Raw genomic sequence first — 27,975 nt, forward strand, 5'->3', positions numbered from 1 at the left:
AAGAAGTGGTCTATGATTTGGTTTGAGAATGGAAGTTGGATCCAGAGTCAGTGGTTTTGAACACTGAGGACACACCTAAATCATCTAGGAACAAGAATGCCTGGTCCCCATCCCTGAGTGGCATTGAAACAGACTTTCTGGGAATGTGAGGGCTTGGGGTGGGTTTGTTTGTTTGTTTGTTTGTTTGTTTGTTTGTTTTAATCTAAAGTGATTCTGATGAACAACAGAGTTAGGAAGTGCTGTTTACCTTTGGATCCATGGATAGAGACATTCTATTGAGAAACAATAGAAACCACCTGTCATCCAGTAGGTTGGAAAATTTAACTCTGTTTGCGAGTGGCCCCCAGCTACTTGTGCTCCCAAGAGAAGGCCAGAAGATCTGAAACCTTGCTGGTGTACCAGAGATTTCTCTCTCCTACCCATGTGCTTAGAGAACTCCAGGCTCATCTTCCTGCCCTATAACTGCTCTGACAGTGAAGGCTCAGCCATGCTAAGCAATGGAGAACACTTCACACAGAGAGCAGAGTGACTGCAATGGCCCATAAAGCTATGCATTGCATGAGCTCTTCTATGTATGTCTTTTAATGTCCTCACTGTCCATATCCACCCTGCCCAGCTTTCTGCCCAAACTCCACAGAACTGAGGGACGAAACTGGAGCCAAACACCCTTGCACATGTCCGAGCTATTAGCATTACTAACAATAAGTCACTCTATCTCATTTCATCAGATCTATTATTACTTAAAATTTTTTATTTATTGTCTGTCTCCTTCACTAGAAGGTAAGATTCAAGAAAATGAGGATCTTTTTTGTGTCACTCACTGATATCTCCCCAGTGCCTAGATACGTGCCTGGCATATTGCAGGTCCTCAACACATAGTATATGAATAATTGAATAACATCCCATTTCCGAGATCCATGTGTTACCTTTTATTATCACATTTAATTCTAACAACAACCCCAAACGGGAAGTGCCATTATCCATTCCCACTTTAGAGCAGAGGAAACTGAAATTCTGAGAAGTTAAGACACCTGCTCAAGGTTACACAGGTGAAGAAGAAGTGGAGCTAGGCCTTGAGCCCATGGCTGTCCACTTCCAAAGACTAACCTCTTAAGGGTTTGGTACTAATTCCTCTCACTCAAGATGTCACCGGAACATGTCCTCCACAAGAACTGGCTACAAAGCTGGTTTTACTCTGGTCCTGAGTGGTAGTGTGTTAGTGGTTTCCAGAGAGTGGTATTTCCTAGGAAGAGGGTGGGTGGATAGGCATTCCAATCGAAGGAGGAATTCTATTCCTATATCCCACCCAAAGAATCCAGGATTCATTAAGAAATCTACACAACACCAGATAAGCTCGTACTCTTTGGAAGATTTCTTTTTTAATGTTACCCTACTAGCATATTGAAAGGGTGAACATAAGATTAAAGTCCTTCTCTCTTGGATGGAGAGACCCTGGATAACTTTTATTTTACCCTTTCTATTTTTGCACAATGAAATTGTGTACAATCATTATGGTAAGGATCAAGCTGGTCTAACAGATTGCAAAATGCATTTGCCTACATGTAAGTTCAGAGTTTCTTTTTCTTCATCTACTCGTCCAGGGCAGAAAGTTGGGCTCTGCTCCAAGGCCACCCAGGTTCCCAGCTGACCTGGCATTGGTCTAAGATGCCTGTCCAGTGATTCTCTTCCTTGTAGTTGAGAGTAGTTCATCAGCACCACCTCCAGGAGAAAAGGAAGAAGTATAGAGAGGGTATAAATAGCCTCTTTTTCAAGGTGGTACTCCTATCTCACTAGCCAAAACCTAGTTACATGACTACATCTAGCTGCAAGGGAGGCTGGGAAACCAGCCTCTGGCTGGACATGTGCCCTACCAACACTCACACAGAGTGAATTCCATTACTAAAAAGAAGAAAGGGAGAATGGATATTAAGGGAGACAATAATAATTACTACCATAATGTGTATTTATTTTTTTCTGATTAAAAACTCTGCCCCCCAAGAAATATTGGGGGGTATTATAGTTTTTAAAATTAATTTTTAAAATGAATATACATCAAAATTGGCATTTTTTCTGGTATGGATAATTCTATGAATTCAAACACACTGATGGATTAGTGTAACCTCCACCACAATCAAAATACAGAACAGTTCCATCATCCAAAAAGCTCTCTTGTACTGCCTTGCTCCAGTCACACCCTCTTCCCCACTCTTAACCCCTGACAAACACTTTTTTTGCTTTCTACCACTCTACTTCTGTCTTTTGGAGACTCTCACATAAATGGAATCATATAGTATGTAACCTTTCCAGACTTGCTCCTTTCACTCAACATGCCTTTGAGATTCATCCCGTTGTTATGTGTATCAATAGTTTCTAACTTTTTAATGTATAGATGTCCCATTTTGTTTATTCACCTAACCACTGAAGGACATAAATTTTTTCCAGTGTTTGGCAGTGTTTCATAGAAAAGCTTTAAACAGTTCTGGAAAGGGTTTTGATTGAATGTAAACTGTCATTTCTCCAGGGCAAATACCTAGAAATAGGTTTTCTGGGTTAAGATGACACACGAATATTTATTTTATAGGAAACTACCCAACTGTTCTAGAGTGGCTGCACCAATTTATATTTCAACTAGCAATGTACACAAGAGTTTCATACTGCTGAATCCTCACCAGGTCTTGGTACTGTCTCTCTGCCAATACCACACAGTCCTGATTATTTTAAAACAAGTCTTAAAATTGAATAGTGGGATTCTTCTGAGGTCAATATTCTTTAATTTTTCTAGTTTCTTTGCCTTTCATATTAACTTAAAATCAGCTTATCAAATATTTATAGAAATTCTGCTAGGATTTTGATTGAAATTACATCTAATCAAACCATAGGTCAATTTGGGGGAAAATTGACATTTTTCCTATGTTGAATCTTCCAATCCATGAACATGGTATGACTCTACATATATTTAGGTCTTCTTTGATTTATTTCATCAGCATTTCAGAGTTTCAGTACATAGATTCTATGTATATGTAGTTAGAATTATACTGACAGGGGTGCCTTGGTGGCTTAGTCGGTTAAGTGTCCAGCTTCAGCTCAGGTCATGATCTCACAGTTTGTGGGTTTGAGCCCCACATCAGGCTCTGTGGGGACATCTAGCTCGGAGCCTGGAGCCTGCTTCAGATTCTGTATCTCTCTCTCTCTCTCTCTCTCTCTCTCTGACCCTCCCCTGCTTGTGCTGTCTCTCTCTGTCTCTCAAAAATAAAAACAAAAAAAGAATTATACTGACATTTTGCCTTTTGAGGGGAATTCTTCTATGTGGTACCTTTTTTTGTTTTCAATTCTTCACTACTAGTATTTAGAAATAGGACAGATTTTTGTGTTTTGACCTTGTATCCTAGAATGTGACTAAACTCAATGTTATGGACTGAATTCTTTCCCTTCAAAATTCCTATGTTGAAGCCCTAAGCCCTCGTGTGACTGTATTTGGAGACACGGTGTTTTAGGCAGTAATTAAGGTTAAATGAGGTCATAAGAGTAGAGCCCTAATGCAGTAAGAATGGTATCCTTACAAGAAGAGGAAGAGAAAGGCACACAGAAACATACACACAGAGGAAAGGCCATGTGAGGACACAGTGAAACAGACAGTCTGCAAGCCAAAGAAGGGAGGCCTTACCAGAAATCAACTTTCTCAGAATTTTGATTTTGGACTTCTAGCCTCCAGAACTTTGAGAAAATAAACTTCTGTTGTTTAAGCCACCCAGTCCATGGTATTTTGTTATGGCAGCCCTAGTAAACTAATGCACTCACTTACTATTTATAGGAATTTTTGGTAGATTACTTGAGATTTTTCTATGTAGACAATCATATGATCTGTGAATAGGGAAAGTTTTCTGTCTTCCTTTCTAATATGTATGCTATTTATTTTATTTCTTATCTTACTGAAGAGCCTAGAACTTCCGGTAGTAAGTTGAATAAGTGTGGTGAAAGCAGATATTGTTGCCTTACCATGTTCCCAATTTTAGGGGTAAGGCATTCAGTCTTTCCCCATTAAGTATGATGTTACCTGAAAGTTTTGCTGATGTTTTTTAGCAGTTGAAGTGATTCCCTTCTATTCTTCACCTGCTGAGAGTTTTTATCATGAGTTGGTTTTGGAGTTTGTCAAATGCTTTTTTTCTATTTCAATTTACAGAATCATAGATTTATTTTAATTTATTGATATAAGTAGATACATTTAAATGGTTTTTCTGAATGATAAACCACCTTTTATATCTAGGATAAATCCCACTTGGTCATGGTATATGATTCCTTTTTACATTACTAGATCCGATTTACTAATATTTGACTGAGTATTTCTGCATCTAAATCCATGAGAGATATATATATCTATAGTTTCAATCTTCTGTACTCTTTGTCTGATTTTCATATCAAAGTACTGACCTCATAAAACTAGTTGGGACATTTTCCTTCCTTTTCTGTATTTTGGAAGAGATTGCATATATTTTATTTTATTATATGTTTGGTAGAATTTGCCAGTGAATCTATCGTGGCCAGGAGATTTCTTTTGTAGAAAGTTTTAAGCTACACATTTAATTGGTTTTATAGTTACAGGAATACTCAGGTAACTGTTTCGTCTTGGGTGAGTTAAGATTCTTTGTGTCTTTCAAAGGATTGGCCTATTCCAACTCAGTTGTTGAACTTATGTATGTGGATTAGTTCACAGTATTTCTTTATTATACTTTCAATGATTCTGGGGTCTGTGGTTGATTCTTTTTAAACACATTCCACAAGGAGGCATGTTATATTGATTTTTACAATTTCTCAATTTGCTAATATCATTCTTTTATAGTCTTTGGATTTTACACATCTTTAGGGATTGTAAAATGCATTTGCAACAGGAACAGCTTTAGTCTAGATGTCAAACATAAGGTGATGGTTGTTTTCTCTGGTATGTGGGCTTTTTGCTGCTGTCAGGCCTCCACTCTCCAGCCTCCCATTAGCTAGCTCCCAGGAGAAGATTGATAGAAGATCAACCACCTATTTTCAGTTCTTCCTCCACCCTCTGTTTGGAACCTCCCCCTCCTACCACAGGAAAGAGATGAGAGCACAATACTTCTCTCCTAAAAAATCTTCAGCCTTGCCTTAACAATGTTTCCAAGTCCTCATTTAGTAATTTAGAGAAGCTTGGAAGCAATGAATAATTTGGTTATCTGCTGGTTATCTGGAGTTGATTATCAGAGTAGTTAAGCTCACTTCCTACAGTGAGGAAAGGCCTCGGGGATTGCCTTCCTGTTACAAATCAAGAAGCTGTGCTCCTTTACAGTAGGTATTAAAGTAGGTATTATTTATAGAAAATGTACAATATACCTGGCTGCTATAGACATTATCTTTATTAGTAGTAATATCAGGGTGGGGTTTATATTCATTTCTTAGACAAAAACAAGGCTAAGAGATGTTCAGTTCAAGAATGTTTCATGTTTCTGGCTGGTTGCCTGACACTTAGCTGCTTAATTAGCAATTAAGCCTCCATTTCTTTATTTGTAATTCATAGGATTGGTTGAGGATTTAAGTATGTCTGGTATATACCAAGCATTCAATAAATTCTGTCACCATCCTTGTTGTTATCACTATACCATATAGTATTTCTTTGAAGCTTTTCTATGAAAAAAACCATGTACTGAATTTATACAGTTAATTTGTATTCAATTATTAAAATCTTGACTAACCAGACCACGCAAATTGTTCCTTAAGTTAACTTTTTTTCCCCCTGCCTTCAGATCAGGTTCATAAGAAATGAGCAGGGTATATTTGAAATAACAGCCTCAGCATTTTATGGAGAAGCAGCCATCTCTCTACCTGCTTACATTCTTGGTCGTGGAGAGACCCTGGCTGATCAGAGCATTCAGCATCACAGACAGCCTTACACGGGTTCATTAGGTTTACCAAGGCAGGAAAATGGGCTAATGTATTTTGCAAAATTGGATTTCTGTTCCCATTTCTCCCCCCTGGCTTCTTTTGCCATGTGCCCTTGCATTGCTTCTTAATAAAGTAGGTAGAAAAATACTTCCTCGCCTACCTGGACTTGGCCATGTGACTTGCTTCAAACAATGAAAGGTGAGCAAATGTGATGCTAAGCAGAGGCTTTAAATGCCTGCTTGGTTTGGCTTGGATGCTTTGCTCCTGCCATCTGCCATCTGCAACAGAGTAATGTGTGTTAGGGAGCTGTTCATACTGCAATGAAGAGACACGTGGGACAAGTAAGCTCAAACTGTGGCTTGGGGTCAAGTCCAACTAATTCCTGCAGAGCCACAGGGAGCCTGAGGTCCATGAGCAGGGAAAAGAAACATCTGTTGTAAGCCACTAAGATTTTGAGTTTTTTACAGCAAAAACTGACTACTTCTACGTATTTTGGTGAATTTTCAATAATAAGAATTAAAATACATAGAGTATAGTGGTGATTGGGAGTAGGTATTTCAAACACAGCTTGTCAGGAAATCCATTTAAGCAGGTAAAGGACATAAACTTCCTCCACAGCACTCAGGTGAAAGACACATTGGATTTCCTTACGTTTGTACATTCACCAACTCTGCTTCAATCCATCACCTTTAGGGATGGGAGAAAATTCCATCTCAGTTGTGTTTTGGAGGCACTCACCCTCCCTTGGGTTGTTTGGAAACATTAGCACTTACAACATCCAGAAAATTGGGGAAAGGCATATGACTGTTCCTAAAGACTCTTGTCCAAGGCCAGGGGGAGTGTTCCAGTACGGCAAACCTGCTCTCTTCCTTTGTGCTGAGTTTGTCTGGGCATCCCTGCTGAGGTTCCCCAGCAGCAGATCCCAGAGAAGTACTTCTCAAGCTCTAATGTGCACACACATCACTCAGCGATCCTGCTAAAAGACAAATTTGAATTCAGCGTGTCTGCATTTCTGATGAGCTCCCAGGTGATGCTGACATTGCTGGTCATGCATAACATGATGAGTCACAAGACCCCAGAGTCCAGCCTCCCTGGCACTCCATTTCCTCATGGACACTCTAAATAATTGGGCCTCTCCAGCACATGAGGACCACCTGCCCTCCCCCCATCCCCACCCCCAACTCCCTATGTAGTACCACACCCCCAATCCTGTGCCCTCTGTCCCTCATTTATTGGAAACTTTCCCTTTTCAGATAATGAGCCTCACAGCTCTCTGCAACTAGAATTTAGAAATCAAAGTCTAGATCCTTCTCTCCTTTGCCAAGGATATCACATACCTCCAGGATTTAAAAGGCTGGCTGTTTTTCCAAAAAGGGGGTCAAAGGAGAAAATTAACTCGATTGGCACTAACAGTAGTAAAACTGAATAAATATCTCAGTAAGCCATCCAGCCACACTGAAACAGTCCAACTCCCTGGACTGCCAATGAGAGAATATTGTCCTAGAGACAGGTCTTTGGATCAACCTTGTAACCACATGCTTTCTGTCAGCTCAGAATTCTTGGTCATTTCACACTCAGGGACCTTTGGAAATGCTGATTTTAGAACTGGCAAGTGAGATAATTACCATGTAAATCACATCTAAGGGTTCTAAGCAGAGCTGATGGGAACCCAGCCTTCAAGGCAGCCTTCCCAGTCCTGCAAGTTTATGACCAGGAATCTGTTCTGATTGGTTGCTTTATTTGCTATACATTTTGAATTTAACAGGTTACCTGGGGGATATCTTTGCAAGCATGTATTTGCAGTGCCTATTCTTATACATCTCATTTTTTCCAATGACCTTACAACACTTTTCAAATAGTGGTTTATGCACCTACCTCATGCATAAGGTAAAATGCCCTTCTAGCAAGTTAATGTGACTGGTTTGCATGAGAATCCCAGGAAGCCAGCAGCCTTATTTTACCAAAACATTACAGAGAACTTATCTTGGTGGGATGGTGAGGCTGAATCCTAGACCCATGGAGGAGACCCAGTGGTGGTTTCTCAGAGAGTATAGGAGGTGCTGTGGAGATGTCAGGAGATGTCAGATGATCAAGCTAAAGTAAAGACCCTCAAATAGCAAAGGTACCCTTTGTCTCTTTTATGCTTCTTTCCTTTTTTTTGTCTTCTGTTGGCTCCCCTTGAGAGGCAGATTTTCAAAGACCCCAACCTTCCCAGTGGAGCTCCAGATGAGGGGCAGTGAGCTGAGCACTATAACAATAGCACTCATCTGAGCATAAGAAGGCTATTCTGGGAAGATGGCTTCTTTAGTCTGGAAAGAGGTGGGAGGCGAGGTGTGCAAAGGGAAAGTTGGAGGTTACAGGTGTTGGTAGGCATTATGGGAATCCCATCAGTGTTGTTAACCCCCATTTCAATTTGCCTGTGGTGAACTCCAAAAAAAGGTGTTCTTGTGCCTGAAGAAATGGGTGGCCGAGAAGTTAAGTATTGAGGTGACTACCTTGAACATACCCAGGTTTGGGGAGATGAAGGAAGAAGCCAGGGAGTCCAGGGTGTGGTGGAGAAGCTGAGGGAAGGTATGTAAGCTTGGAGCAGGATGGAGAAGGTCACAGGAAGCTGGCTGGGCCTGATCAAGGTTTCTGGGGCTGAGAAGTAGAAAGGCCAGTGTCCTCAACCCACAGCTTCCCAGGCCAGAGTCTGTGCTCACAAGAAGTTTTCCTGGACAGAAACTTGCCCTTCCTGCTAGCTCTCTGCTAACCCACTTGCTTGTATTAGTTAAGCCAAGACATGAGTCAGTGTGTTCTGGACACATGGAGGTGGTGGATGGAAACCATTCTTAAGTACACCGTCAGTTGTGGGGGAGGAAATTGAAGCCCACTGGTAGTTCTCGTCACATTTACTGAGCTCCTAAACATTCTAGGTACCAGGGTTATAGAGGTGAGTTAGGCACAAACTCAGCCATAGAGTGTTCAGTCTAAAGGCCTCGTTTATGTGAGTTACTCCAAGTCACATAGTCAGTGACGAGGGTCAACCCTGAGGGTCTGGTTTCAGTTGCATGGCCTTTCCACCCCTTACACTTCTACTTCTAATGAGTATTTGTGCCACCACTCTTAGCAAATTCTCTGTGTTTTAGCAGGGGAAGAAACCCAGTGCTTCTCAAAGCTCAGGGTGCACGTGGATCACCTTGAAACTAGTAAAAATGCAGATCCTGATTTGGTAGCTCTGAAGTAAGGCTGATGCTCTGCATCACTAACAAGCTCCAGGGTGATGTCACTGCTGCTGTTCCACAGATCACACTTTGATTATCAATGCCTTAATTGACTGTAGTCAATTGGTAGAGGTCTTGGTTGAAAAGGATTCAGAACTAGTCCCTTCTTAGCAGTGATGGGGATAGAGAAAAGAGAAGCAAAGGATCTGGAAGTGATCAGCCTGCTTGCAGAGGTGTGGGAAGGAGACGCATGGTTGAGTGCTATGCTTGCCATTCCAAAATAAGATGGTCTCCAAGTCCTCTTCCACATCAAGGACTGTAAGAGTGTATTATTCCAGTCAGACCCTAAGGTGGTATGGTGCATGAATTATTATGCACTTCAAGCCTATTAAGTAAATAGCTGAGCCGACAGCCTATGTGGTAAGAACTAAGAAGAACCAAGAATGTTTTCCTTTAATTCCTAATTTTGTCACCCTCTTATACCCTCCTTGGCTAGTGGTTGACAGTTTCCTTTCTCAGTAAAACTTGAGTTACTCCAGGATGACAGGATTAAGCTATTATCAGTCACTAACAACACAATGTGAATGGATCAGCTCTTCTCTGCAAGGAGAACTCATAGTGAACCTAGGAGTGAGGTCATCTGAGTTCTAATCCTGGCCTGGCCACCAACAGTAGTGCAATCTTACATAGCTTATAGAGCTTCCTTGGGCCTCAGTTTTCTCATGTATAATGAAGGGGGTAGACCAGGTGAACACTAAGGTCCTCTGGGCTTAAAGAACTCAGTATTTTGCCAGAAACAGCGGGAAAGGAACTAACTAACATGGGCCTTTGAGGTAGAGGGAGGTTTGAATCACTAGCTTGCATGTCCCATCCCCAGGCCTGTAGAGTGGGACTCTTAATTCCTAAATGAGATGATAGCTTTTAAGCCCTCAAGAGCGTGCAGACACATGGTGAAAGCACAAAGACTATTAGATATCATCACCTTGCAAAATCATGGCGAGGGGAGTTCAGTGGAATAATACGTGAGCGACCCCTGCTCACAGCAGGTCAATGAGGGGGTGCGGGGCACCCAGTGGAAGGTCAGCTGCAGACAGGGCCTCTGAGCACAGGGGCCTAGGGAAGGACAGAGATAGACAGATGCCTGAGATAAGCCGCCAACTCCCAGTGTTGCCTCGGGCTAGCCTGGCTCTCGAGAATTCCTGCTTTGGGTTTTTAGTTTTCTCTCTTTTCCAATCACATTTTACCTCAGGTTAGAGCTACTCAAGCAAGTTATTCAGATAATCAAAGTGAAAAATATACCACTTTCATCAGGAACACCCAGATAATGACAGTCTAGCACCTCTGCAGTGGCTCCAGGTAAGTGGCCACCTTCACACTGCCTGATCACTAGGGCTCTGAATGATGCATCTCCAGCGCATTCTCTCTCCTTTCTTCTCAAGACCAGAACTAAAATTTACTGCTGCTGTGGGTCATCACCCTTCTCTTCCCTCCTCTTCTGTAGCTCTTCCTCCCTCCTCACCTTCTCCCCCTTTTCCTCTCCCCAAACTGGTGGGCAACAAACCCACCAGACAAACCTCTGTCTCCTCCACGGTTCCCCAAATCCCTTTGAGTCTTTGCTATGGAAGCTTATTAGAGAAGAACAAAGATGCCACTTTTCTATTTCACGTGGTACTTTAATATTTCCCATGGTTTCAAAGTGCTTGAATTGCCTGTTGGATTTGCCCCAGTTCTTCTGTCACACTCCTAGGACCAGGGCCCTAGGGATCAGGTTAGCTGAATGCACAACTATTAAAGTGCATCAGTTCAGACCAATCCAGAGCCCTGCTCACTCCCAAGGTCCCTTGTGGGTCCCTTTGGGAGTCAGGGTGTGTTCGCCTGTGTGCTGGCAATGTTATTGGGAGGATGGGGTGTGTGGTACACACAGGTGGTGTTTGGGGCAGGGTATGCTTCATGGAGTGAAACAGCTGTCAGGAGGGCCACCTCCTCTCATACCTGCAGCAAGAACCCAGTTTGCTCAAATGTAGTTGGAAGGAATTAGGGCTCTCCCCAGGAGGCCACACCGGCTCTTGACCCTGACTCTGCCAGAGGCCAGAAGCAAGAGTACTTGGCTGCACCACTGTCCTGTCTTCCTCCCATCAAGTCCAGCTCAGCAACAAGCCTGTTTGTAAACACAGATCCCCCCTCCCCATCTCTGGATACTTCTCTGCCCAGCTGTGACAGTTAATTTAATGTGTCAACTTAGCTAGGCCACAGTACCCATTTTTTGGACAAACACGAGATTAAATGTTGCTGTAAAGGCATTTTTAGATGAGATTAACATTCACATCAGTAAACTTTGAGTAAAGCAGATTACCTTCCATAATGGGTGTGGACCTCATCCAGTCCTGGATGTCCTGGAGGTCCTCCAGGAAGAGGAAATTCAGCCAACTGACTGCCTTCAGAATTAAACTGCAACATCAGCTCTTCATTAGGTCTCCAGGCAGCCAATATGCCCTGCAGAATTTGGACTTGCCAGCTCCCACAATTGTGTAAGCCAATCTTTTAAATCTCTGTCTCTCCCCCTATCTACCCATCTACCTACCTACCCACCTACCTGCCCATCCTCCATCCATCCACCATCTATAGAGAGATAATAATACACACACACACACACACACACACACACACACACACACACACACACACACATCTTAGTGGTTCTGTTTTCTTGAGAACCTGACAGGCCATCTGAAGTGACTAGAGTCCTGAGGAACAACCCACACATAGGGCCAAGGACAAACTGATGAGGATTATTCTCTTCATCAGTCTGAAGTGTACCTGGATGCTGGTACTGAAAATTCTGAACAGACTGGCACAGGGTGCATCCTTGTTGTCCTAATGGCATTTTGCTGCGTCTGAGAGTGGTGAGAGTGGGGACTGTACCCTCGCAAATTCCTAGCTTGGTGTATGTCCTGGGTGTCAAAGTTAAAGACTTAGTTTATCTTAAAAGTCATGTAATTTCTTACTTCTCTCTTCCTTCAGCGGAGACCATCAGCATCTTTTCCAGGGTTCTGAAGAATCACACCAAGTCAAAGCAATCTGGGGATTGCTCTTTGTTAAATGGCGGTTTTCCAAGAGGAGGCCCAAGTGAGAAAGCCAGAGAGACAAAGGAGGAGGTTAAGGTGTGAGCTCTGGAGTAGTTAGTTTGCATATGAAAGGTGTGATCCTAGGTGAGTCACTCACTCTGTCTAGGAAATAGCTGACCCTGGGAGGAGCAGTCCCTTCAAGGTCAGCAAGGTCCCACAACTTCAAAGGATCGGAAAAGAAAAGGCATGGCTAGTTCAACTGTGAGTAATAGAAAATAGATATTGTTTTAAGCCACTGAGTTTTGAGGTAGCTAGTGATGCATCAACAGCTGGTTCCTGCAAATGGTCAATGACAACATGGACAATGAAAAGGTTGCTACTAATACATTAACATCTGGGCATATTTTCTGAAATTGAAACCCAGGCAGGAGGAAGCAGTGGGGCAGGCCGCAGTGGCCACTGGCCATGTGTAACTCACTCCTGTTCTCATGTATCTAATTTGCTGATAATTTTCCCAACTCGATTGTTCCAGGCAATTCTGGATGGAGCTGTCGTGGCTACTTTCCCACGTGCAACCCTACTACCTCCTCAACCTCTTTTCTCCCTGTAGAAAGTGGAGGTACTTGAGGCTTACGTGTCTGCACAACCAACAGTAAAAACACTAAGCACTTTACTCTCAGGACATTATTTCTTAGAACAATGATTCTCTAGAAGGTGGGGTCTACTCATATATTTCACTTCCAATCAAAGACACTTACGGACCCACGCGTGGTAACAAAAAAGCATATTCAACATTACAGAAGCACTTGGTATTAAAAAGTGAAATAAGGCTATTTGCTTTTTGCAGTGCAAACAGCAAAAGTTCAACAGAAGTTTTTTGGGGGCCAGGAAATAAGCAAATGATACAGAGATTTTCAGCTGGGGACCTTTCAGGATTTGAGGGTGAGGTGAAAACACTGTGAGATGTACATTCACTAGAAGCGGCCTGGGTAATCAAAGTTTAGACCCTCTGTCTTAGAGGACTCAACAGTACCCTGTATCTCCTTCACAGTAAAGTCTGAGTGGTCTCCGAATGAGGACACTGAGTGGGATCTTAATAATGGAAATAACTGGTTCATATATAGTATGTGGTTTCTGTGAACCACAGCTCTTGCCTTAATAATATCCCTGAAATGCACTGAAAATCCATTAAAAATCCCTTCTGCAGATGCCTAACTAAGAACATTTATTTCAAGGTAGGAGATTTAATGGAACTTAAAGTAAATACCAAACTTGGCCAAAATTAATCAAGTCCTCTGAACATTACTGGCAGATCTCTCTGAAATGAATACATCATGCAAATGACAACTGCGTCTGTAAAGGAAAAACTCAGTTTAGTCTCCTAAGTAGGGAAAAACCCAGTCCTCCACCTCCTATGTTTCTCCCTCCAGTGTGTCTCCTTTACTACTCACACAGAACACTCACAATACTGACACCAGATTTGCGGGGGTTTTCCTGCACGCCAACGTAACAGACATAATTCTGACACCATTTATCTGGAGATTGCATCACATCCCAGAGGTTAAGAGCTCAGTCCCTTAAGACTGCTCCCACCACACTTCAGATGCCAATTGTAAGCAGTCCCCAGGTTATCTACAACTTCTGTCCAATATGGCTACAAATTAGGGCTTCCCATGGACACTCCTCAGGTTCAGTTAATTTGCTAGAAGAGCTCACAGAGCTCAGGGAAAACACTTATATTTACTCACTTATTAAAGGATAGAATAAAGGATATAGGTGTACAACCAGATAGAATCAGATAGAGTGATCCACAGGGTCAGGTCGGGAAGTGTCCCGAGTGCAGGAGTTAATGTCCCCATGGAAATAGGTGTGTCACCCTCTTGGTGTGGATGTGTTCATCCACCTGGATGCTCTCTGAACCTCCTACTATTGCAGTTTTACAGAGGCTTCCTCATATAGGCATGATCCATATTAACTCCTTTTCTAGACACCGTCCCTTCTCTGAAAGGTTGGGGTAGAGATGCAAAGTCCAAGCCTTCTAATCATAATTTGATCTTTCTGGTGACCAGCCTCCATCTAGGAGCTCACCCAAAGTTCAGAGTCATCTCAATAGAACAAAAATTGCTCCTAGTGTTCCTATCATGTAGGAATTTACAAGTGTTTGGGGAGCTTTGTGCTGGGAACTAGGGGGCAGGACCAGTAGTCTTATTCTATATAGTATTTCTATATCATAGTTTTCTGTTATCTGACAGCATCTCACCCAGCTCCCAAACACTATTCTGGCGACAAGTGTTAACACTGCTTTCCAAGATGATGCCCTGGAGACTGTAGTGGCTCCAGCAATAAAATGTTCATCTCTGGTTTTCCACACTAGTTGGGAAGCAACTCCCTGTACCTACAGAGTTTCACATTATATACCACAGGTTTCAGTGGAAATCCATCCCATGAACTACTTCTGAACAAGTAGCAAGGAGGTGATGAGGATGTTGTCAGGGGAAGGAAAAGTGATTGCTGGAGCACAGAAGGAAAGTGTAAATGAGTCAAACTGCTTCCAAGAAAGTGAGAGCAGGGAGGGCAGATATCCCCCAGCTGTGCTTCCTGGTGGGTGTTTCCAGCAGCAAAAATGCCAGATGCACAAATAATGCGGCTGTTAGGCTGAAGGTGGTAGTGGTGGTGGATGTGGCAGCAGGGATGGGGCTGCTGAAGGACAGAAGATACACATATGCCACTGAGGGTCCTCGTGTCAACCATATGATCTTAGGGCAGCAGGTTTCTTTGGGGACTTACTGTATTGCTACATTCTGGGGAAAAATCCAATTCAACAGCAATGCCTAGGGACAATGAAGCTGTGTTCCATACCAATGGTCCTGGGGACCCTCCCTTCTTCCTTACCTCTGTGTGTGACAGCACACAGCACCTCCTTTCCTGGGGCTTAGTCAATTCAAACCCTACAGTGCCTACAGTGACATGCATGGTCTATTTGCAGAAGCAATGAATAAGAATTTGAGGGTCATAAGAAAGTGACTGTGTGAAAGTAAAAAACACATGGTGTGGTCCACTCTCAATGACTTACCAGAGGTTAGATGCAGACAGTCTCCCCTTACAGCACTTTCTACACTGCTTGGCCTCTATGATGAGTTCACTGTAAAAGTGACTTATCTTCCTAACTAAATCTACACGGTTCAGGCTGTTTCTAATATCTGCCAATGTCCCGAGAGTAAACCTGACGTAGTTGTTTTTCCAGTAGAGGGAAGAGTTGGGAGGGTTATCCAGTTGCTCCGACTAGTCCTCCATAAGGCTGTTGACAGCCTTCTGATGGGTGAGAAACTGGGGGGGGGGGGGAATATATATGGAAACTACATGGGAACAAATCTGACCTTTTGGGGTCAGCTTCTCAAAGAGTCAATTATAGTTGAAATTAGGAGACGGAAGGAAGTTAAAGACTGGAAGCAATAGCAAGGCATGAGATTCATCCAGCCTCCAGATATATACTGAGCACCAACCCGAGCCAAGCACTATTCTAGGTCTTGAGATTACAGAATCTAAATTGGAATCTGAAACTGGATTCAAATGTACATAAAACGGGCCAACGTAGATAATTGGTGTAGGGACTGAAGATATTTCTGCAGGCTTTGAGGACTGCACTGTGGATGGGGGCAGTTATGGAGGTGGGTGTGGCAGTCCTTAATATGGATGTTGCCTTGTCACTGGGAATGCCCTAAGTGCCCTTGTCCTGAAGTACCCAGAAAGAGACCTGTACCATCTATTTTCAGATCACGAGGACATTTGGTGGGCTGCTCTGACGAATTTCCTCTGCTGTAGATGGAGAGGGGCTGTTTATGGATTTCTGGAGGAGGGACTGTTGCCTGATTCTCTTTGCTTGCCCTACTCAGAAAAATGTTCAGATTTCTTTTTAAGGCGATGCATGCAGGATCATTCTATTGCAAGCTATGCATATGTATCTGTTTAATTTTAACTCAAGCTCTTTACCAAAAAGCAAGTTCATTTACTCAGAGCCTAGACAGAAGGCTTTCCCAGTCCTGACACCTTGCTTATTTGCTACTTAAAGTCTTTTGGAAGAAAAGAACAGATTTTTGCATTTTGTTCCCTTTCTTACTTCAGAAAAAAAAAAATTTTTTTTTAAACCCACACAACTGTCCTAATTGGAAAGGATTCTTGATCTATTTCACTGCAGTCTGTTTATTTCTGGTAAGTGTCCAGAATACTTGGCCCCTACCCCTGCCAAGGCTGCTCTCCAACAACATTTCAACTCTGTTCCAGAGCAGTTGGGAGTTTCACAGCAGCCCAGAAATCTCCGCAGAGCCCCAGGTGACATGCTGGGGCATAGGTCTCCCCTCCCGGGCCTATCTTCAGCTGCCCTTTAGGCCCATCCAAGTTGCTCACTCATGATGGCACTCCTGTCTTTTCCTTTCTGCTCACCTCTTCACACAGGGCTGTCCCCCCCCTGCCAGCTGTTGCCACACTCTGTGTGCAGGCATGAGAATTGGGAGGTTGTGGGGATCAAAATCTAATTCTGAATCAACTAGAGTCCCTTGTGTATTGCATGAGCCCAGGAAAATTTCAGCCTCCACAGAGCTGTGTTGTGTTAAGGCCTTGCATGGTAGGAAGGTACCTGTTAAAGGCAAAGAGATCAGATTGCAACAGGGCCAAAAGTGGGGTTGTAGAATATAGGCAAAAAAACCAAGCCTCCTCCATAAACACATGGTGATACAGATGAATTCAGCATCAAGAACAGCCTTAGGGATTGGTGGAGGGGTGGAAAAGTCACCAAGATAATAGGCAGTCATAGTGGGGACCCTTACCACAAGGTGCCAGACAAGGACCCTAGAGATGATCTAGAATGGAGATGGGGCCCCAGGGACCTGCAGGTATGTTCTATTTGGCTCACTTGGCTCACACAGTGTGTATTTGTGCGTGCGTGCGTGTGTGTGTGTGTGTGTATGTGTGTGTGTGTTTTCCCCTTATTTGACATAGAATGCTTTTAGATGACACAGGTACTTTCTATCACATTACCTGCTTGGCTAGAGAGAGGCATGGAAGCTAATGAAAGAAGAATATACCTCCATCATGCCTCAAATTGCATCCACTGAATACCTTTTGAAGGAGCACATAGAAGCTTAGTATTGACTCTCCCGAATTATCAGACTTGGAAGTGAGCATGGCCGTGGTGCTTCCTTCTCCTTATGGAAATCATTCACAGCTTCAAAGAGTTTCATTTGATATATAGATTCCAAAACATGTGTAGGGGCTATCAGGAGCAGAAATCTCACAGGAAAAGGTGCAGGAGTGTCTAGGAGCCAGTGGCAGCCAGGGCTTAGAAAGTGCAAACAAAACTACACTTCCTGAAAGTGAGTTGCTCATCTGCCCCTTGTTAAACTGGCTGGTGAAGGAACTAGAGGGTCTAGCACCGGCAGCGGAAGCCCCTCTGGACTCAATTTGATTCAGAGAAGCTGAGGAGGCAGAGCTCTACAAAGAACCACACAGTAATTTTGGGAAGCAGTCCATCTCTGTGGAAACAGAGAAAGAGAGGTCCTTTGGGATCAAGAATTCCAGAAGGCTGCTCTTGCCCTACCCCTACTTCAAGCCTCCTGCAGGGAACTTTATTTAGTAAAGTCCACTCCATACACTCTGCTCTATAAGTAATGAAAAAGAAAATAGAATAGCTTTGATGCAAGCACACTCACAGACACAAAGAGCAGCAAATCATGTCAACAGAAGAGCACACACCAGAAAAATATGGCCTGGAAGAGGTGAAATTGTGATCAGACATTCCTCCATGAATTAGAAACAAAGCACAACCAAAAACACCTTAGTAAAACAATTTGATCTCTAGAGGGAAACCACAGAGCACAAATGTAAGAACTCAAATACAAGATGACAAGGCAATGAGTGGTTATGCGATAAGACTAGAAGACTCAGAAAAGATAGGAAAAAAATAAAGCCAACATCACACAAGCGAAGATAAAATCAGATGGAGAATAAAAGGAAGAAAGTTGCTGCACCAAATGCTGTTCAGGAAGCCACTGGTAGAAATACGAATTGTGAACTAAATGAAATAGACATAGGAGTTTAAAATGATTGATGGGTTCACCTGATGAGTGGATCAAGAAGATGTGGTATATATACACAATGGAGTACTACATGGCAATGAGAAAGAATGAAATCTGGCCATTTGCAGAAAAGTGGATGGACCTCGAGAGTGTCATGCTAAGCGAAATAAGTCAGGCAGAGAAGGACAGATACCATATGTTTGCACTCATAGGTCTAACAGGAAATTTTCAGAATGATCTAACTTCAAGAAAAACAAGCAGTTAGTAGTGCTTAAGAAAAATTCATTCAGTATCTAATGGATAGTTGATACCTGTCACAACACAGCATTTTATATACTGTTAACTGAATCCGCAATACAATCTAAGTTATTTTGGGAGTGTTTGCTGTATAATTGGATTTAATGAAATGTTTACAGGTGCAGTAAGAATGACTTTGAGTAGATAATGAAAGAAAATGCAAAATGTTTATTGATTCATGATGTGGTTTCATCTTAGCTTGGGCAAACCATGCAGTATTTAATACATAGTAGCAGAATATTTACTATTGAAGCTTGAAAAGATGTGAGTTCTTTGTGTGCAATCTTTCATTTATGCATGTGAGAGGGTTTTCTTTTTTTTAATATTTCTACATTGTAGTACTTGTTTTGCTTGTTGGTGGTGTTTGCTTATTTAATACATTCCGTCAGGGACAGAAATTACATGCTGGTTTTTTTTCCCCTAGGAAGTGTGTCTTGGGTTTTTCCCTTATTATTTTCTTTACTTGTTTTTTTTTTTTTCTCTTCTTTTTTTTTTGGTGGTGGTGGTGGTTATGTTTAAATGAAGTTGCTTTTACAGCGCCAAAGACTTAATCATCCATTTCCTATATAAAAGGTAGCTACTTTTTTGCATGGACCTCAAGTATATTGTAGTATAGAGGTGGAATTTAAGGAAAGGTATTAAGCAGGCTGTGTTTTAGCCTATGGGCAAGTAATAATTGTATCATTTATCTTGAATGTATCATAGATAAGCTGCTATATAATGATTGCCACTTCAGATAGCTGTGAAATTAGGTGATTAACTAGTTGTTACTTAACCTTCTAATTTCTGTATAAGTCTAATTACATGAAATAGAAGTTGGGGTTTTGATTTTTTACTTTGCTTTTCTGTTTGGAGTGTCATTGTAACCACTGTATTGTAAATGATGGAAAATAATTGCATATGTTAAAAAAGATAAATTGTGTTATATTAAAAAAATGATTGATGGGGAAATGACAGTGTTAGCAGAAAGTAAAAAGAGAGCCAACATATGCAAAACTGGGGTCCCAGAAAAAATCAGACAATAGAAAGTAACAAGTATTTTAAAATATAATCCAAAGCATTTCCTAAAATGAAACGAGACTTGAATCTACTTATTGGATGTTCCCACCACCCAGAGAAACGTGCTCCAGGACAGTCACTGTATAAGACGTGGCGTGGTCCACTTATTGACTTAAAGAGAGTATACTTTGGGCATTAAAAAATTAAGTTACTTACAAAAAGAAAAAAAAAAAAGAGATTGAACTCAGACTTCACCCAACAGCGTCTAACATTAGAAGAGAATGGAGAAACACTTAGAAGATATTTTATTTAAGGAAAGTGCAAACCAAGAAGTTTATATCATCCAAGCTGTTCGACAATTATAACGCCTATTGCGAACCATTTAAATATGCGGGAACTCAGAAAGTATTGTTTCCACGAACCTTTCTTGAGGAAACAACCAGAAAATGAACTTCATCCAACTGAGACTTAACTGCAGAGACTTTAGCCAAGAGTGTGACTGTAAGCCTTGATTATATTTAGGTTTGGATCTAAAAGTAAATGTGAAGTAGGGATTGGAGTAACAAAATAGAATGTTAAGTGTCTTATGCTCTGACAATGTAGAAATAACACAACTGGCAAATACTGGAATGGGAAAGGGTAAAGATGGCAGGAAGCTCACTGATGCTCTTATCTATAGAATCAGGGACACAGGGGAAAGAATTTAAAGAGTCAAAGAGTAGATATACATTTCTAAGAGTTCAAAGCAAAAAGTAAACAATATTTTTGACAAAAGTAGGGCGTGGAGGAGAGGTAGAATAAAAGGAAGAACATATATGTGAATTTTATTATTGTTTAAAATGATTTAAAAAGCAGATGACTGAGGATTTTGTATAACAATTGTAAAGGTAATTATTAAAACAATAATACAATTCCTCTTAAGTATCAGAAACGGTTCTTCTTCTCTTCCTTTCTCTTGAAAACTTTTCTCCTCTCCTCCCTTTCCCTCTTCCTTTCTCCTCTATTTTTCATTCTGTGCCGTCCACCCAAGAAAACAAAACAAACAGACCCAATATTGAGAGGTTTAAAACTCTGTATTCAGAGGGATGCCTGGATGGTTCAGTCAGTTAAGTATCCAACTCCTGTTCAGGTTATGACCTCGCAGTCCATAGGTTTGAGCTCTGTGCTGACAGTTCAGAACCTGCCTCAGATTCTGTGTCTCCCTATGCCTCTCTCTCTCTCTCTCTCTCTCTCTCTCTCTCTCTCTCTCTCTCTCTCAAAAGTAAACATTAAACATTTTTTTAAAACACTGCATTCAGAGAACAAAATACAAATCTTTCAACAAATATTGGTAAAATGTCTATACTACCCAAAGCAATCTACACATTTAATGTAATTCCTATCAAAGTATCAACAGCATTTATCTCAGAGCTGGAACAAACAGTCCTAATATTCGTATGGAACAACAAAAGACCCTGAGCAGCCAAAAGAATCTTGAAAAAAAAACCAAAGGTGGAGGTATCACAATTCCAGACTTCAGGTTATATTACAAAGCTCTAGTGATCAAAACAGTTCAGTACTGGCACAGTACATTTATACAGTATGATATAAATGGACACATCGATCAATGGAACAGAATAGAAAACCCAGAAATGAACCCACAATCATATGGTCAATTAATCTCCAATAAAGCAGGAAAGAATATGCAATGGGCAAAAGAATGTCTCTTTAACAAACGGCGCTGGGAAAACTACATGCAGAAGAATGAAACTGGACCACTGTCTTACACCATACACAAAAATAAATTCAAAATGGATTAAAGACTTAAATGTGAGACCTGAAACCATAAAATTCCTAGAAAAGAAGACAGAATACTTCTTTGACATCAGCTATAGCAAATACTTTCTAGATAAGTCTCCTGAGACAAGGGAAACAAAATAAAAAATAAACTACTAGGACTACCTCAAAATAAAAAACTCTGCACAGTGAAGGAAACAATCAACAAAACTAAAAGGCAACCTCTGGAATAGGAGATGAGATTTTCAAATTGCATATCTGATAAAAGGTTAGCATCTAAAACGTATCAAGAACTGATAAAACTCAACACCCTATAGAACAAATAATCCAAATAAAAATGGGCAGAAAACATGAATAGACATTTTTCCAAATGAGACATACCAGTGACCAATAGACACATGAAAAGATGCATAATACCATTCATCATCAGAGAAATACAATCAAAACTGTAGTGGGATACCACCTCACACCTGTCAAAATGGCTAAAATCAACAACACAAAAAACAACAGGTGTTGGCCAGGATATGGAGAAAGTGGAACTCTCTTGCACAGTTGATAGGAAGGCAAAATGGTGCAGCCACTTTGAAAAACAGTATGGAGTTTCCTCAAAAAGTTAAAAATAGAACTATCCTATGGTCCAGCAATTGCACCACTAGGTATTTACCCAAAGAATACAAAAAATACTAATTCAAAGGCACACATGCACCCTGATGTTTATAGAAGTGTTATTACCTACAATAGCTAACTTATGGAAACAGCCCAAGCATTCATTAGCTGATGAATGGATAAAGAAGATGTGGTATATATCAATGGAACATTACTCAGCCATAAAAAAAGAATGAAATCTTTCCATTTGCAACAACATGGATGAAGCTAGAGAATATAATGCTAAGCAAAATAAGCCAGAGAAAGACAAATACCATATGATTTCACTAATATGTGGAATTCAAGAAACAAAGCAAATGAGCAAATGGGAAAGAGAGAAAGAGGGAGAGAGAGAGAGAGAGAGAGGCCAACCATGAAACAGACACTTAACCATAGAGAACAAAGTGATGGTTACCAGAGGGAGGAAAGGGGATGGATTAAACAGGTAAATGGGAATAAGCAGTTCACTTGTGATGAATGATGAATGGAAGTAATGAATCACTATATTGTACACCTGAAACTAACATTACACTGTATGTAAAAGAACTGCTATTTAATTAAAAACTACTAAAAGTACAGATCCTCTTTGACTTACTATAGGGCTATGTCCCAATAGACCCATTATAAATTGAAAATATTGAAAGTTGAAAATGCATTCAAGGCACCTACCCTCCCAAACATCACACCTTAGCCCAGCCTAACTTAAATGTGCTAAGAACACCTATATTAGCCTAGATTTGGGAAAAAATCATCTCTCACAAAACCTATTTTATAAGAAAGTGTTGGGGCACCTGGGTGGCTCAGTCGGTTAAGCGTCCGGCTTTGGCTCAGGTCATGATCTCATGGTTTGCGGGTTCGAGCCCTGTGTCAGGCTCTGTGCTGACAGCTAGCTCAGAGCCTGGAGCTTGCTTCAAATTCTGTATCTCCGTCTCTTTCTGACCCTCCTCTGCTCGCACTGTCTCTCTCTATCTCTCAAAAATAAGTTAAAAACATTAAAAACATTTAAAAAAAAGAAAGTGTTGAATAACTCATGTGATTTATAGAATCCTACACTGAAAGTACATGGTATTATGGGTACAGAGTGTTGTAAGTGTGTTGTTTGTTGACCTTGTGATTGTAATGCTGACCCAGATCTGTGGCTCAGTGACTGCCCAGCATTGAGAGAGGATCGGGCCACACATCACTAGCTCAGACAAGATTCAAATTCAGATTTTGAAGTATGGTTTCTACTGAATGTGTATCACTTTTACAACATCTTAACATAAAAAAAATCACTAAGTATAAACATTGTAAGTCACAACCTATCTGTAATGTGACAGATCTAAGATCAAACTCAAAAAATATAAATGGGAGGGGGCACCTGGGTGCCTCAGTCACTTAAGTGTCCAACTTTGGCTCAGGTCATGATCATGTGGTTTGTGGGTTTGAATCCCACATCAGGCTCTCTGCTGACAGCCCAGAGCCTAGAGCCTGCTTCAGATTCTGTGTCTTTCTCTCTCTGCCCCTCCCCAACTTATGCTCTCTCTCTCTCTCAATAAATGAGTAAACATCATTAAAATTTTTTTAAATATAAATAGGATTCACTCAGCTAATAAAAGAAATGATTTTCCCATTATATCATAAAGCACAACCAAATGTTTTGCTGTTTGAAAGCAACTTATCTCAGGCATTTAATAATAAAGGTTGACAATAAAAAGGATGGACAAGGTATACCAGGCAAGCACAACCTAAAGAAAACAAATGTAGGGGCACCTGGGTGGCTTAATCGGTTATGCGTCTGGCTTTGGCTCAGGTCATGATCTCATGGTTCATGGGTTCGAGCCCTGAACTGGGCTCTGTGCTGACAGCTCAGAGCCTGGAGCCTGCTTTGGAATCTGTGTCTCCCTCTCTCTCTGACCCTCCCCTGCTCATGTTGTCTCTCTCTGTCTCTCAAAAATAAAAAATAAAAACTTTTTTAATAAAAAAAAGAAAACAAATGTGTCAGTTTACTTTCAAAGAATAGGAAATTCAGGACAAAAACCATTAAATGAAACAAAGAAGGCGATGCTATAATGCTAGAGAATACATTGCACAATGAAGATATAATGAGGAATATTTATGCATAAAATCACATGGCAGCAATATTCACAAGGAAGAAATTAGAGCAGATATAAGGAGAAATAGTAACACTCTTAGCGGAAACTTCAACTCTATTCATTCTTTTTAAGATTAATGTCAAAAAACAAAAAGAAGTAAGAATTAAGAAAGTTGATCTGATTAATATGTCAAAATATATATACTGAAAATGGAGAAATTACCTTCTTTTCAAGGATCAAAGGAACACACATGAAAACTGACCTCCTGATAGACCATAATGAACATCTCAATGAATCCCCAAAAGTAGAAATAGTGCAGGCGAAATCCTCTGATCATAAAATGGTTAACCTAGACACTGATAACAGAATAGAGAAACAGAAAGAGATTCTTCTGTCTATAATTTTTAAAAAGATAAACAACTCTTTCCTAAATGTCTCTTAGATCAAAAGAGAAATTGCAGAAATTTTAGTAAATAACAATTGGAAACACTATGTAACACAACCGGTGAGTCATAGCTGAAGCAGTGCATATCCTTAAAAATTTGTGTCAATAGAAACAAAAAGAATTAAAAAAAAATATTTGAACACCTAATTCAATTTTGAAAACACTCACTGTTTTTAAACCAATCTTCAAACTTAATGTGTGGTTAAAGGAGACATACAGATAATTAATGTACCATAAGCTGCATATTTAAACTGTGTAATTTGGTGAGTTGTGACCTACATATCCACCTGCAAAACGATCACCACAATCAAGATAATGAACCTATTACCCCCCAAATGTCTGATGTTCTTTTGTGGTTCCCCTTTCAGTCTCTCCCACAATGGCCCCAATCACTGATTTAATTTCTGTCAATTTAGATTCATTTGCACATTCTAGAAATTTTTCAAAAATAGAATTATAAAGCATTATGAAGTTCCTTTCACTCAGCATCATTATTTTTAGATTCACTGAAATATTTACATGTAAGAATATGATGTCTGGGATATGCATCAAAATTACCTGGCAGTGAGTGGGGGCAGTGGGTAGAGGTGAAAATGAACTAAGACTGGCTATAAATGGATAATTACTGAAGCTGAATTGTGGACAGCAGAGAGTTCATTTTACTATTCTGGCTACTTATATAAATGTTTCAAATTTTCTGTAAGAAAACATTTTAAAAAATCACTTCTGCTCCACCTTGCTATTCTTGTGCTATTTAATGCTACCGCATATCTTGAATTCTTGTCTATTATTGTCATTCAAAATAACTGTCCGTGAATTTGCTTTTTGAGGTTTGAAAATTCAAACTTTGTATCTGCAGGACTCCAGAACAGTGGATGAGTTCTACTTAAAAACAAAACAAAACAATAAAATCCTCCACTTGATTTGGGCTTCTAAAGTGCTGGCTACTAGACATCATGAATACTCATGTCCAAGGGAGGGAACGTTTGAGCCCACTGGGTGTTTTGTGTCTTGTAGGTGAGATCAGCATCGGATGGCAATGATTTCTCTGAGGAAAGACATATTTGCAGGTTTGGGGAATTTGCCAACAAATGCAGTATTCTGGTTGCTCAAGAGGGAAAGCATGAGTGAAGACTTTGGACCAGTGGTGATGTAATTAGTCATTATCAATCAAATCTAAGGATCTGAAAAATGTAAACAATGAACCATGATGTGCACTATTATTTTTTTTCAATTAAAATACTATCTTTAGGGGCGCCTGGGTGGCTCAGCTGGTTAAGTGTCCAACTTCAGCTCAGATCATGATCTCACGCTTTGCGAGTTTAAGCTCCGCCAGTGTCAGGCTCTGTGCTGACAGCTCAGAGTCTGGAAGCTGCTTTGGATTCTGTGTCTCCCTCTCTCTCTGCCCCTCCTCCGCTTGTGCTTGCTTTCTCTCTCTCAAAAATAAACATTAAAAATTAAAAATAAAACATTCTCTTTAAAAGTTAGTAAAATGAAAATGGCAAAAAGAACCAGACCAAAATAGTGCTCCAACTTCCTCTGGCATTAATGAGAATTTGCTTCTTAAGGAAAACTGGCCACTCTTCCTCTTTTTCTGAATGGCTCTATGTCTGCTCCAGTTTCCTGTCTGAGAAAAGCAAATACCACAATTTGCTTATGGCGTTTAATGTGTGTCAGACTCAGTTATCCCTAAGTGAATTGCATTTGTGGAATTATTGGTCTGGTAGACTGTTAAACATTTGTAGCTCCCAAGGAGCCCTGCCTTCCAGTGTTGTTGACAGTGTCTCTGGGCTTGGCTATATGACGATTTGGGGCAAATGGTCATTAGTAAGAGGGGTGCAAGCAGAGGTTTGATCTTTGCTTGCAGAGTAGGACTTATCCTCTTGGTATGCTCACTCTTGGAGCCAGCTGCCATGCTGTAATGCAGCTCTAGCTAGCCACACATGGAAAGACCATGTGGATTGAACGAGAGGGTCCAGCCTTCCAGATGACTGTAGCAAGGCACCAGTCATGTGAGTGAAAAATCATCCTGGATGTCCCAGCTGTCTGATGGTAGGCCCAGTCAACCCGATGAATCATGAGAAATAATTAACATGGTTATTTAAGCCGGTAACTCTGATTGGTTTTTTACACAGCAGTAGACAACTGAGAGTCAGTATATACATGATTGTGTGTGTTTCTGGAAAGTTGATGAAAATTTGCACAGGTGAGCCACAAATTAAGATAGTCATGAAAAAACTCGTACCACTCCTAAGACAATTATTTGTTTTCAGCACAAGGTGAAATGTAGAACATCCCCCTCACACATAACTTTCCTGGAACATACCTACTGTGTGGTGGCAGCTGCCCAAGAGATCACATGCCCAGAGATGTCCAGAGAAGGTGATACTAGAAAGGTCTGTGGATGATGGGCATTAACTCAGTTTAGCAAGACTGACACAGCTCCTTGGCCTAATAGAACCTCATAGTAGAGTGGGTCTTGTCCTGCTCAGCCCATTTCACAGAGCAGCTGTGAGCTGCTCAGGGCGGTGCTGTAGAGGAAAAAAACAGGTCCAGATGAGCAAGCCCATGGTGGCTCTGGGATGTGCTGGCTTCCAGACACCAGGTTAGGGAATTGAGCCAATAGCTGATGGGGTGATTCACATGAGTGAAGGCCAGAAACCTCTAACCTGTGGACCTGCGTCCACAGCATGGCCCCCGTCACAGAAGGGAAAGCCAAAGAGAATGAAATCATTCCATGAGTACTTTGCCCTTGCCTGCGATGCGTTCATCTCCCGTATATTTTCTTTTATAAAGTGAGTGAAATTGTTCTGGTTCGCTGCAGTGGGTGAAAACAGACCCCACCCACCATTTCCTGAGTGTGGGTGCTGTGGGCAGATGCCAGGAGGAATTTGAAAGGAGTCAGGCTATTTCGGGTATTATACTTTGCCATAATGCCAAAGCAGTGATAAGTCTGCCCGTGTGAAATTCCCACTCTTTAGATACCAAGCTTCATCCAGTGTTCATTTTGTTCTAGCATACTCCTTTGTGAAGTGGCTCTGTGGCCCTCTCACAATTCCAATTTCAGCTCTGGGACTTGTGCTCTAACCTTAGAGCAGCCTCCTGCCTGGCCCATCTGCATTCAAATCTCGAAGTGCTTTTACCCAGTTGGCTAATGTGAGGGGTGGGCAGGACAGAGGTGGTGTCATCACAGCTGCTGGCAAGTCTGAAGTCTGCCAAGAAGGTTCCAGGTAGATTGGCACCATCCCCAGGCGTGACTGGATCGTGAATTGAAAGAGAAGACCCAAGAAGGGTGGCCAAAAGGGTCAGGCCAGGCCAGCACAGCCCTGACTAGTGCAAATCAGGAAAAGGAGGTCATTCAGAAAAGAAGGGAAGGCTATTTTAGAGAAATAAAAGGGAAAACGGATGTCAGTAGACGATAGGACAGACCTCCAGTAATAGGTGTATATATATATATATATATATATATATATATATATATATATATATATATAT

At 41.1% G+C, this 27,975-nt stretch overlaps 1 long non-coding RNA gene across 3 annotated transcripts in view; it reads right to left on the bottom strand.

Annotated features, from left to right (window-relative positions):
- Positions 1 to 1,349: 1,349 nt before the first annotated feature.
- Positions 1,350 to 27,975, bottom strand: part of LOC115288964 — a 73,272-nt gene continuing 46,646 nt past the window's right edge. For 2 of the 3 annotated variants that reach the window (XR_003907302.1, XR_003907301.1), the window contains exons 2-4: positions 6,678 to 6,880; positions 6,065 to 6,182; positions 1,350 to 1,719 (exon numbers count right to left, since the gene is read on the bottom strand). This is a non-coding gene — a long non-coding RNA (uncharacterized LOC115288964). The remainder of the gene's footprint in view (positions 1,720 to 6,064; positions 6,183 to 6,677; positions 6,881 to 27,975) is intronic. The other variant, XR_003907303.1, reaches the window with a different exon arrangement.

The sequence above is a fragment of the Suricata suricatta genome, chromosome 4 (assembly GCF_006229205.1).
Source record: "Suricata suricatta isolate VVHF042 chromosome 4, meerkat_22Aug2017_6uvM2_HiC, whole genome shotgun sequence".
Lineage (NCBI taxonomy): Eukaryota > Metazoa > Chordata > Mammalia > Carnivora > Herpestidae > Suricata > Suricata suricatta.